This window comes from Phyllobates terribilis, unplaced genomic scaffold, assembly GCF_046119375.1.
Source record: "Phyllobates terribilis strain yellow unplaced genomic scaffold, ASM4611937v1 Scaffold_9__5_contigs__length_417890890, whole genome shotgun sequence".
Classification (NCBI taxonomy): domain Eukaryota; kingdom Metazoa; phylum Chordata; class Amphibia; order Anura; family Dendrobatidae; genus Phyllobates; species Phyllobates terribilis.
In genome coordinates, this window is record NW_027362769.1 from 328,134,114 (window position 1) to 328,148,054 (window position 13,941).

A 13,941-nucleotide genomic window follows, 5' to 3' on the forward strand; every position below is an offset into this window, starting at 1 on the left:
GACTGCAAGTGTGATTTAGTTATTGCCAACACCTGTTAGGTGCCACAGGTTAGTTACAGGTGCTGTCAATTACACGAATTAGAGAAGTATCACATGATTTTTTAAACAGTGCCAATACTTTTGTCCTCCCCCTTTTTTAGGTTTGGTGTGGAATTGTATCTAATTTGGCTTTAGGACAATACTTTTTGTGTTTTTTCATTGAAGACAAATTAAATGAAGATAATAATACCAAAGAATTTGTGATTGCAATCATTTTCAGTAAGAAACTGAGCATTATCTGACAGAATAGCAGGGGTGCCAATACTTTTGGCCACCACTGTATTACCACCATATAGTCACCGAATAATACCATATATAAGGGACAAATACTGCCACACCATGAGCAGACACATATTACCACGACATAGCAACTAAATAATACCACATACAAGGAACAAACCCCATATAATTCTCCATACAGAAAAAATGGACCCCATATAATGCTCTATACAGAATAATGGGAACCATATATTGCTCCATACAGAACAATGGGCCTGATATAATGCTCCATACAGAATAATGGGCCCCATATAATTCTCCATTCAGACTAATGGGCCTCATATAATGCTCTATACAGAATAATGGGCCTCAAATATTGCTAGATACAGAATAATGGACCCCATATAATTCTCCCTACAGAATAATAGGCCTCATATGATGCTCCATACAGAATAATGGGCCTCATATAATGCTACATACAGAATAATGGACCCCATATAATGCTCCTTACAGAATAATGGACCCCATATATTGCTCCATACAGAACAGTGGGCCTCATATAATGTTCCATACAGAATAATGGGCCCCATATAATGCTCCATACAGAATAATGGACCCCATATATTTCTCCACACAGAACAATGGGCTTCATATAATGCTTCAAACAGAATAATGAACCCTATATAATGCTCCAAACAAAATAATGGACCCCATATAAAGCTTCATACAGAAAAATAGACCCCATATAATGCTCCATACAGTATAATGGACCCCATATAATGATTCATACAGTATAATAGACCCCATATAATGCTACAGATAGAATAATTAGCCTCATATAATGCTCCATACAGAATAATGGACCCCATATAATGCTTCACACAGAATAATAGGCCTCATATAATGCTCCATACGGAATAATGGGCCTCATATAATGCTACATACAGAACAATGGGCCTCATATAATGTTTCATACAGAATAATGGACCCCATATATTGCTCCATACAGAACAATGGGCCTCATATAATGCTCCATACAGAATAATGGACCCCATATAATGCTTCACACAGAATAATGGACCCCATATAATGCTACATACAGAATAATGGACCCCATATAATGTTTCATACAGAAAAATGGACCCCATATAATGCTCCATACAGTATAATGGACCCCATATAATGCCCCATACAAAATAATGGACCCAAAATAATGATCCATACAGAATAATTGGCCCCATATAATGCTCCATACAGTATAATAGACCCTATATAATGCTTCATACAGAATAATGGGCCCCATATAATGCTCCATACAAAATAATGGACCACATATAATGCTCCATGCAGAATAGTTGGCCACATATAATGTTTCATAGAGAATAATGGACCCCATATAATGCTCCATACAGAATAATGGGCCCCATATACTGCTCCTTACAGAATAATGAGACTCATATAATTATAATACTACATAAAGAATAATGGACCCCATATAATGCTCCATACATAATAATGGGCCCAGGGCTCAGGGCCCCGACACTTGCCCGGGTGTACTGGGTGCTGACGCTGGCCCTGCCCCCCATGGTCCTCCATACAGTATAAAACACTAGCCATGGTCCTCCATACAATATAAAAAACCCCCCATGGTCCTCCATACAATACAATGCACCCCCATGGTCCTCCATACAGTATAATGCATTCCATGGTCCTCCAAACAGCTAAATGCACCCCTAAAGTCCTCCATACAATATAATGCTCCCTCATGGTCCTCCATACAATATAATGCACCCCTAATGGTCCTCCATACAATATAAAGCATCCCGCATGGTCCTCCATATATTATAATGCATCCACCATGGTTCTCTATACAATATAATGCACTCCCCATGGTCCTCCAAACAATATATTGCACCCCCCATGGTCATCCATTCAATACAATGCACCACTAATGGTCCTCCATACAATATATTGCACCCCTAATGGTCCAAATAGTCCTCCATACAATATAGTGCACTCCCTATGGTTCTCCATTTAGTATAATGCAACCCCCATGGTCATCCATAAAGTATAATGCACCCCCATGGTACTCCATAAAATATAATGTACCCCCCATGGTCCTCCATACACTATAATTTACTCCCCATGGTCCTCCATACAATATAATGCACCCCCATGGTCCTCCATACAATGTAATGCACCCCTATGGTCCTCAATACAATATAATGCACCCCATGGTCCTCCATACACTTTAAAGCACTCCCCATTGTCCTCTATACAATATAATGCATCTCTAAAGGTCCTCCATGCAACATAATGCACTCCCCATGGTCCTTCATACAGTTTAATGCACCCCCCATAGTCATCAATAAAGTATAATGCACCCCCCCATGGTCCTCCATAAAATATAATTCATGCCCCATGGTCCTCCATACATTATAATTCACTTCCCATGGTCCTCCATACAGTAAATTACACCACCCATGGTCATCCATAAAGTATAATGCACTCTTCATGGTCCTCCATAAAATATAATGAACCCCCCATGGTCCTCCATACACTATAATTCAATTCCCATGGTCCTCCACACAATATAATGCACCCGCATGGTCCTCCATACAATATGATTCACCCCAATGGTCCTCCATACAATAAAATGCACCCCAATGGTCCTCCATACAATATAATGCATCTCCCATGGTCCTCCATACAATATAGTGCATCTCCATGGTCCTCTATACAATATATTGCACCCCTATGGTCCTCCATACAATATGTTGCACCCCCTTGGTCCTCCATACAATATAATGCACCACTATGGTCCTCCATACAATATAATGCATGCCCATGGTCCTCCATACAATATAATCTACTCCGCATGGTAATCCATACAGTATAATGCACCCCCCATGGTCTTCCATGCAATATAATGCATCCCCATGGTCCCTTATACAATATAATGCACTTCCCATGTGAACCCCCATAGTCCTTCATACAATATAATGCACTCCCCATGGTCCTCCATACAGTATAATGCACCCCCATGGTCCTTCATGCAATATAATGCACCACTTTGGTCCCCCATACAATATAATGCCTTTCCCATGGTCCTACATACAGTATAATACACCCCCATAGCCTTCCATGCAATATAATGCACTCCCCATGGTCCTCCATACAATATAATGCACTCCCCATGGTCCTCCATACAATATAATGCACTCCCCATGGTCCTCCATACAGTATAATGCACCCCCATGGTCCTTCATGCAATATAATGCACCACTTTGGTCCCCCATACAATATAATGCCTTTCCCATGGTCCTACATACAGTATAATACACCCCCCATAGCCTTCCATGCAATATAATGCACTCCCCATGGTCCTCCATACAATATAATGCACTCCCCATGGTCCTCCATACAATATAATACCCTCCACATGGTCCTCCATACAGTATGATGCACCCCCCACGGTCCTCCATACAATATAGTGCACTCCCCATGGTGCTCCATGCATTATAATGCACTCCCCATGGTCCTCCATACAATAAAATGTACTCTCCATGGTCCTCCATATAGTATAATGCACTCCCTATGGTCCTCCATACAATATAATGCGCCCTAATGGTCCTCCATACAATATAATGCACCCGCATGGTCCTCCATACAATATAATGCATCCTGCATGGTCCTCCATACAATATAAAGAATCCCCCATGGTTCTCTATACAATATAACGCACTCCCCCATAGTCCTCCATACAATATAATGCACCCCTAATGGTCCTCCATACAATATAATGCACCACCATGGTCCTACATACAATATAATGCACTCCTCAAGGTCATCCATACAATATAATGCATCCCCATGGTCCCTTATACAATATACTGCACTTCCCATGTGCACCCCCTTGGTCCTTCATACAATATAATGCATTCCCCATGGTACTTCATAGAGTATAATGCACCCCCATGGTCCTTCATGCATTATAATGCACCCCCATGGTCCCCTATACAATATAATGCCTTCCTCTTGGTCCTCCATACAGTATAATGCACCCCCCATAGTCCTCCATACAATACAATGCACTCCCCATGGTCCTCCATACAATATAATGTACTCCCCATGGTGCTGTATACAGTATAATGCACTCCCCATGGTCCTTCATACAATATAATGCACCCCTAATGGTCCTCCATACTATATAATACATCCCTAATGGTCCTCCATACAATATAATGCATCCCACATGGTTCTCCATACAATATAATCAATCCCCCATGGTTCTCTATGCAATATAATGCACTCTCCCATTGTCCTCAATACAATATAATGCACCCCTAATGGTCCTCCATGTAATATAATGCACTCCCCATGGACCTTCATACAGTATATGTACCCGTCATGGTCATCCATAAAGTATAATACACCCCCATGGTCCTCCATAAAATTTATTGCACCCCCATGGTCCTTCATACACTATAATTCCCTCGCCATGGTCCGAAAAACAATATAATGCACCCCCATGGTCCTCCAAACAATATAGTGCACCCCCCATGGTCCTCCATACAATAAAATGTATCCCCCATGATCTTCTGTACAATATAATGCACCCTCATGGTCCTTCATACACTTTAATTATCTCGCCATGGTCCTCCATACAATATCATGCACTCCCCATGGTCCTCCATACAGTATAATGCACCCCCCATGATCCTCCATACAATATAACGCACCCCATGGTCCTCAATATAACATAATGCACCCCCATGATCCTCCATACAATATAATGCACCCCTAATGGTCCTCCATACAGTATAATGCATCTCCCATGGTCCTCCATACAATATAATGCATCCCCATGGTCATTCAAGCAATATAATGCACCCCCATGGTCCCCCCATACAATATAATGCTCTCCACATGGTCCTCCATACAGTATAATGCACCCCATATAATACTCCATACAGAGTAGAAGGCCTCATATAATGCTCCATACAGAATAATGGACCCCATATAATGCTCCATACAGAATAATGGGCCTCATATAATGCTCCATACAGAATAATGGAACCCATATAATGCTCCATACAGAATAATGGGCCCCATATAATGCTCTATACAGAACAATGGACCCCATATAATGCTTCATAGAGAATAATGGACCCCATATATTGCTCCATACAGAACAATGGGCCGCATATAATGTTCCATACAGAATAATGGACCTCATATAATGCTCCATACAGAATAATGGGCCTCATATGATGCTCCAGACAGAACAATGGGACAAATATAATGTTCCATAAAGAATAATGGACCTCATGTAATGCTCCATAAAGAATAATGGACCTCATATGATTCTCCATACAGAATAATGGGCCTCATATAATGATACATACTATATAATGGACCTCATGTAATACTCCATACAGAATAATGGTTCCCATATAATGCTTCATACAGAATAATGAACCCCATATAATGCTCCATACAGAATAATGGACCCCATATAAGGCTCCATACAGTATAATGGACCCCATATAGTGCTCCATACAGAATAAGGACCCCATATAATGCTTCATACAAAAAAATGGACCCCATATATTAATCCATACAGAATAATGGACCCCATATAATGCTTCATACAGAGTTATGGGCCTCATATAATCCTCCATACAGATTAATGGACCCCATATAATGATGCATACAGTATAATAAACCCCATATAATGCTCCATACGAAATAATGGACCACATATAATGCTTCATAGAGAATAATGGACCCCATATAATGCTCCATACAGAATAATGGGCCCCATATAATGCTCCATACAGAATAATGAGACTCATATAATTATAATACTCCATACAGAATAATGGACCCCATATAATGCTCCATACATAATAATGGGCCTAGGGCTCAGGGCCCCGACACTTGCCCGAGTGTACTGGGTGCTGATGCCGGCCCTGCTCCCCATGGTCCTCCATACAATATAATACACTTGCCATGGTCATCCATACAATACAATGAAACCCCCACGGTCCTCCATACAATATAATGCACCCTCATGGTCCTCCATACAATATAATGCACCCCAATGGTCCTCTATACAATATTATGCATCCCGCATGGTCCTCCATACATTATAATGTATCCCTAATTGTCATCCTCCATACAATATAATGCACTCCCCATGGTCTTCCATACAGTACAATGCACCCCCATGGTCATCCATAAAGTATAATGCACCACACATGTGTAGTGCCGGCGTCCCTGCCCTCTGCTAGGCAGGGACGTTGCTCCCCTCACCGCTCTGCCCCGTGCCCGGCGTCCCTCTCCCGCTCTGCTGTCAGCGCGCGCTCCTTCCCGGCGTCCTCCTACCGCTCTGCTCTCAGCGCGCGCTCCTTCCCGGCCTCTGTGCTTAGGGCGCGCGCGCGCGCTCTCTCCTCCTCTTAAAGGGGCCGCGCGTGCCGTCCTAAGGAGTCCCCGGCCAATGGCCGGAGGACTTCATCATATATAAGGCACCTCCTCCAAAATGGAGGTGCCCGAGCAATGTTGTTTGCACCTGTGTCTCACCTGTGCTTCAGCCCTCAGGTCCCGTTGCCAGTTTCCTGCCAGTTACCTGCCAGTTACCTGCCAGATTCTTGCCTGATTACTTGTTACCTGCCCGCTAGTCTGAGGTCCGACGGTCTGCCTTACTAATCCTGTCAGTCTGTCTAAGGACCAGCTTGCCCGCTCACCTGGGAGCGCATATCTGCTACCTGCCTGCTAGCCTACCAGGAGGCTCCGCCGTCACGTGCTGTGACCACCTGCCTGTCCAGTGACTCCTGCCCGCTCACCTGGGAGCGCTCATCTGCTACCTGTCTGCTAGCCTACCTGGAGGCTCCGCCGTCACGTGCTGTGACCATCTGCCTGTCCAGTGACTCCTGCCCGCTCACCTGGGAGCGCTCATCTGCTACCTGTCTGCTTGCCTACCCGGAGGCTCCGCCGTCACGTGCTGTGACCACCCGCCTGTCCAGAGACTTCTGCCCGCTCACCTGGGAGCGCTCATCTGTTGCCTGTCTGCTGGTCTTCCTGGAAGCTCCGCCGTCACATGCTGTGACCACCCGTTCATCCAGAGACTCTCGCCTGCTCACCTGGGAGCTCACATCTATCTTCAGCCGCCACAGGTCGTACCAACCCTATACCTAAAGACTGCCCCGGTCACTTGCCGTGACCACCAGCCCGTTCACCCAGAGACTGCCTCGGTCACTTGCCGTGACCTCCAGCCCGTTCACTCAGAGACTGTCCCGTTCACTCAGAGACTGTCCCGTTCACCTGCTGAGTCTTCCAGCCCGTCTTCCCTGGTTGCCACCCGCTCCCTTACAAGGACCGCCCCCTTGTATAGTAGCTCTGAGGTTCCGCCTCCCAGACCCGTTACAGTTTGCTCGGGCCATGGAACCCGGTGGCACCCAAGCTCCCTCGCTCTCGGACCTCTGTCTTGAACTGTCCCGTCAGAGGTCCCAACAGGAGTCCATCCTGGGTCACCTGCGGAATGTCAATACTCGCCTGAACACTCTGTCTGATCCACCAACAACCTCCGCCAGTGCCATATCTTGCAATCCGGCAGCTCCGCTGCCCACTAATACCATGGTATCCTATCCCGGACCCCGGCTTTCTGCACCTCCTCGCTTCGGAGGCGACTCCGCCCAGGCTCGGAGCTTCATAAATCAGTGCACCCTGCACTTTGAACTATTGTCCCACCAGTTTAACTCCGACCGAGCCAAAATTTCATTCATAATGTCCCATCTCACCGGGGAGGCCCTGGCCTGGCTAAATCCTCTATGGGAGAGAGGAGACCCCCTGGTGTCCAACTTGCCTGCTTTTCTCACGGCTTTCCGGAAAGTCTTCGACGAACCCGGACGGAAGACCTCATCCGCATCATCATTGCTACGCCTCCGTCAGGAAGGTCTCACCGTGGGCCAATATGCCATACGGTTCCGTACCCTTGCCTCGGAGCTGGCTTGGGATAACGACGCTCTGGTTTCCGTCTTCTGGGAGGGTCTGTCCGGCCGTATTAAAGATGAACTTGCCGGTCGGGACATTCCTACCACTCTCGATGACTTAATAACTCTTGCCACCCGGATTGACCTACGGTTCCAGGAACGTGCCAGAGAGGTCACCCGTAAGAGGAGGTTACCACGTCTAGCTCCTACTTTTCAGAAACCCGTCACTCCTTCTGTCTCTAACCAGGTACACCCTCCTGAGCCTATGCAGGTCGACCAGACCAAGATGGTCAAGACCCGTCAGGACTTACGCCGTGCCGAGGGGACCTGCTTCTACTGTGGCAGTAAGGAGCACCGGATCCGTGCCTGCCCGGAGAGGTCGGGAAACGCCTGTGTCTAGGTTCGCTCAGAGAGGTCCACCTAGACAAGAATAAATCCTCTCCATCCCTGCTGTTGTCAGTTTCAATCGTCTACGGGGAGAACCGTTATTTCGAACTAGCCCAACTTGACTCTGGAGCAGCCGGGAATCTTATTTCACAGTCCCTGGTAGAGAAATACCGCATCCCCACCAAACCTCTGGCTGTACCCTTGTCTGTTGCTGCCGTGGATGGGGGGCTCTTACCACGCCCCATCCAACTCATCACCGAATCCATTACTCTGCAGGTGGGAATGCTGCATTCTGAAAGTATCTCCTTCCATGTTCTGCCTGGACTCTCTCACGCCCTCTTGCTAGGTCTACCTTGGCTCCAGAGACATGCACCCGTTCTTGACTGGCAGACCGGAGAAGTCCTTCGTTGGGGACAGGGCTGCCATAAGACCTGTCTGGTTCCCGTTCATCCCGTCCGTCCTTCTCCTACCCCAGCTAATCTACCTGGACTTCCGATCCCGTATTGGTCTTATGCTGATGTCTTTAATAAAAAGGAAGCAGAGACACTACCTCCTCATAGACCATACGACTGCCCTATCGACCTGTTACCTGGTACTTCTCCTCCCCGTGGGCGTATTTATCCATTATCCGCTGCTGAGACCCGCTCGATGTCCGAATATATTGAGGAGAATCTGGCCAGAGGATTCATCCGGAAATCTACTTCCCCGGCGGGAGCAGGCTTCTTCTTCGTCAAAAAATAAGGACGGCTCCCTCCGTCCCTGTATAGACTATAGAGGCCTTAACCAGATCACGGTGAAGAATAAGTACCCCCTTCCGCTCATTCCGGAGTTATTTGATCGTCTGAGGGGGGCTAGAATCTTCACCAAACTGGACCTCCGTGGGGCGTACAACCTGGTTCGTATCCGTCAGGGGGATGAATGGAAGACGGCATTCAACACCCGGGACGGCCACTATGAATATCTGGTAATGCCCTTTGGCCTCTGTAACGCTCCTGCCGTCTTTCAAGAGTTGGTCAATGACATCTTCCGGGACCTTCTCTACTCCTGCGTAGTGGTGTACCTGGACGACATCTTGGTCTTTTCTCCGGATCTCCAGACTCACCGGAGGGACGTTCATCAGGTCCTGCTCAGGCTCAGGCAGAACCATCTCTACGCTAAATTTGAGAAGTGCCTCTTTGAGCAGACCTCGCTTCCGTTTCTGGGCTACATTATCTCTCAGACCGGCCTACAAATGGATCCTGAGAAACTGTCTGCCATCGAGAAATGGCCCCGACCGGAGGGGTTGAAGGCCATTCAGCGATTCCTGGGCTTCGCCAACTACTACCGCCTCTTCATACCACACTTCTCTTCCCGGACGGCCCCAATTTCTGCGCTCACCCGTAAAGGTACTAATCCCAAAGAGTGGCCACCCGAAGCTGAGGAGGCCTTTCTTTCCCTAAAACAGGCCTTCTCTTCCGCCCCGGTGCTGCATCGCCCAGATGGCAACAAGCAGTTCTTCCTGGAAGTTGACACCTCCTCCTCTGGAGCCGGAGCGGTACTTACTCAAAAATCATCTTCCGGGAGGATGGTAACTTGTGGCTTCTTCTCTAAACTCTTCTCCTCCTCAGAGCGCAATTATTCCATAGCAGACCGAGAGTTATTGGCCATCAAACTGGCATTGGAGGAGTGGCGTTACCTGCTCGAGGGGGCTCTCCACCCGGTAATAATTTACACTGACCACAAGAACTTGGCTTACCTCCAGCATGCCCAGAGACTTAACCCGCGCCAAGCCCGGTGGTCCTTGTTTTTTGCTCGCTTTGATTTTGTTCTTCATTTTCGCCCGGCTGACAAAAACGTCAAAGCAGACGCCTTGTCCCGATCCTTTCTAGTGTCCGATCTCGAGGAAGATCCGAAACACATCATCGATCCCGCCAGAGTAATGCAGGTGGCTCCCGTGAGTCTAAATCGTCTCCCTCCCGGAAAGACGTTCGTATCAGTACCTGATCGGGAGAAGATCCTTCACTGGGGTCACTCGTCTAAACTGGCTGGCCACGCTGGTCAGAAGAAGACCCTCCAGCTTATTTCCCGGCCCTACTGGTGGCCTACCCTGCACAAGGATGTAATAGACTTTGTTTCTGCCTGTGTGTCCTGCGCCCACAACAAGGTTCCGAGACATCTGCCAGCCGGTCGCCTCCTTCCGCTCCCAGTACCTGCTGCCCCCTGGCAGCATATTGCAATGGACTTCATAACTGACCTCCCACTCTCTGCCGGTTCTACGGTCATTTGGGTGGTCGCTGACCGCTTCTCCAAGATGGCTCATTTCGTTCCCCTGCCAGGCCTCCCGTCTGCACCCGAGCTAGCTAGAGACTTTATTCGTCACATCTTCCGTCTTCATGGCCTGCCCCTCCACATCGTGTCGGATCGTGGGGTACAGTTCACCTCACGCTTCTGGAGAGCCACTTGTAAACTACTAGACGTCACCCTGGACTTCTCTTCCGCTTACCACCCACAGTCCAATGGTCAAGTGGAGCGGATCAATCAGAACCTGACCAGTTACCTCCGGCACTTCGTTAATGCCCACCATTCTGACTGGGTGGATCTCCTACCATTGGCCGAGTTCTCATACAATAATCACGAGAGCGAATCCTCCTCCAAATCCCCGTTTTTTGTAGTCTTTGGTCAGCATCCTCGGATTTCTTTTCCTGTCTCCACCTCGGTGGACAACCCGGCTGCGGAATCTCTCGTTAGCAAATTTTCCTCCATTTGGGAGAGTACCCGATCCGCACTCCTTCAGTCGTCCGAACGGATGAAAAGACACGCTGACAAAAAACGCCTGGATCCTCCTCAATTTCGTCCAGGAGATAAAGTCTGGCTCTCATCTAAATATGTTCGACTCAAGATACCTTCTTACAAGTTAGGGCCTCGGTTCATCGGACCTCTGGAGGTCATCAGTCAGATCAACCCGGTGGTCTATAAATTGAAACTCCCGGCCAACTTGCGGATCCCTAACTCCTTCCATGTATCTCTCCTCAAACCTGTGGTACTTAACTCTTTTTCCAAGTCTACAGGTACGCCTCCTGCTCCGGTTTCTGCTGAGGACGAGTTTGAGGTAGAGAACATTCTTGCCACCAAAAGGGTAAGAGGAAAGACCTTTTTTCTAGTAGATTGGAAGGGGTTTGGTCCTGAGGAGAGAACGTGGGAGCCCCGGGAGAACATCCATGCCCCTCTCATCCTAGCTAAATTTCTGTCTGGCCTAAAAAAGGGGGGGCCTAAAGGGGGGGGTACTGTAGTGCCGGCGTCCCTGCCCTCTGCTAGGCAGGGACGCTGCTCCCCTCACCGCTCTGCCCCGTGCCCGGCGTCCCTCTCCTGCTCTGCTGTCAGCGCGCGCTCCTTCCCGGCGTCCTCCTCCCGCTCTGCTCTCAGCGCGCGCTCCTTCCCGGCCTCTGTGCTTAGGGCGCGCGCGCGCTCTCCTCCTCTTAAAGGGGCCACGCGCGCCGTCCTAAGGAGTCCCCGGCCAATGGCCGGAGGACTTCATCATATATAAGGCACCTCCTCCAAAATGGAGGTGCCCGAGCAATGTTGTTTGCACCTGTGTCTCACCTGTGCTTCAGCCCTCAGGTCCCGTTGCCAGTTTCCTGCCAGTTACCTGCCAGTTACCTGCCAGATTCTTGCCTGATTACTTGTTACCTGCCCGCTAGTCTGAGGTCCGACGGTCTGCCTTACTAATCCTGTCAGTCTGTCTAAGGACCAGCTTGCCCGCTCACCTGGGAGCGCATATCTGCTACCTGCCTGCTAGCCTACCAGGAGGCTCCGCCGTCACGTGCTGTGACCACCTGCCTGTCCAATGACTCCTGCCCGCTCACCTGGGAGCGCTCATCTGCTACCTGTCTGCTAGCCTACCTGGAGGCTCCGCCGTCACGTGCTGTGACCATCTGCCTGTCCAGTGACTCCTGCCCGCTCACCTGGGAGCGCTCATCTGCTACCTGTCTGCTTGCCTACCCGGAAGCTCCGCCGTCACGTGCTGTGACCACCCGCCTGTCCAGAGACTTCTGCCCGCTCACCTGGGAGCGCTCATCTGTTGCCTGTCTGCTGGTCTTCCTGGAAGCTCCGCCGTCACATGCTGTGACCACCCGTTCATCCAGAGACTCTCGCCTGCTCACCTGGGAGCTCACATCTATCTTCAGCCGCCACAGGTCGTACCAACCCTATACCTAGAGACTGCCCCGGTCACTTGCCGTGACCACCAGCCCGTTCACCCAGAGACTGCCTCGGTCACTTGCCGTGACCTCCAGCCCGTTCACTCAGAGACTGTCCCGTTCACTCAGAGACTGTCCCGTTCACCTGCTGAGTCTTCCAGCCCGTCTTCCCTGGTTGCCACCCGCTCCCTTACAAGGACCGCCCCCTTGTATAGTAGCTCTGAGGTTCCGCCTCCCAGACCCGTTACAACATGGTACTCTATAAAATATAATGTACCCCTCATGGCCCTCCATACACTATAATTCACTATACATGGTACTCCATAAAATATAATGCACCCGCATGGTCCTCCATACAATATAACTCACCCCATGGTCCTCCATATAATATAATGCACCCCCATGATCCTCCATACAATATAATGCACCCCTAATGGTCCTCCATACAGTATAATACATCTCCCATGGTCCTACATACAATTTAATGCATCCCCATGGTCCTCCAAACAATATAATGCACCTCATGGTCCTCCATACAATATATCGCACACCCCATGGTCCTCTATGCATTATAATGCACCCATATGGCCCTAGATACAATATAATGCACCCCCATGGTCCACCATACAATATAATGCACTCCCTATGGTCATCCATATAGTATAATGCACCCCCCATGGCCCTCCATACAATATATTGCACCCAATGGTCCTCCATACAATATCATGTATCTCCCATGGTCCTCCATACAATATAATGCATCCCCATGGTCTTCCATACAGTATAATGCACCCCCTGGTCCTCCATACAATATAATGCTTTCCCCATGATCCTCCATACAATATAATGCACCCACATGGTCTTTCAACCAATATAATGCACCCCGATGATCCTAAATACAATATAATGCACTCCCCATGGTCCTCCATACAGTATAATGCACTCCCAAAGTTCTTCCATACAATATAATGCACTTCCCATGGTCCTCCATACAATATAATGTACTCCCCATGGTCCTCCATACAGTATAATGCACTGCTCATGGTCCTCCATACAATATAATGCACCCCTAAAGGTCCTCCGTACAATATAATGCACCCCCCATGATCCTCTATACAATATAATGC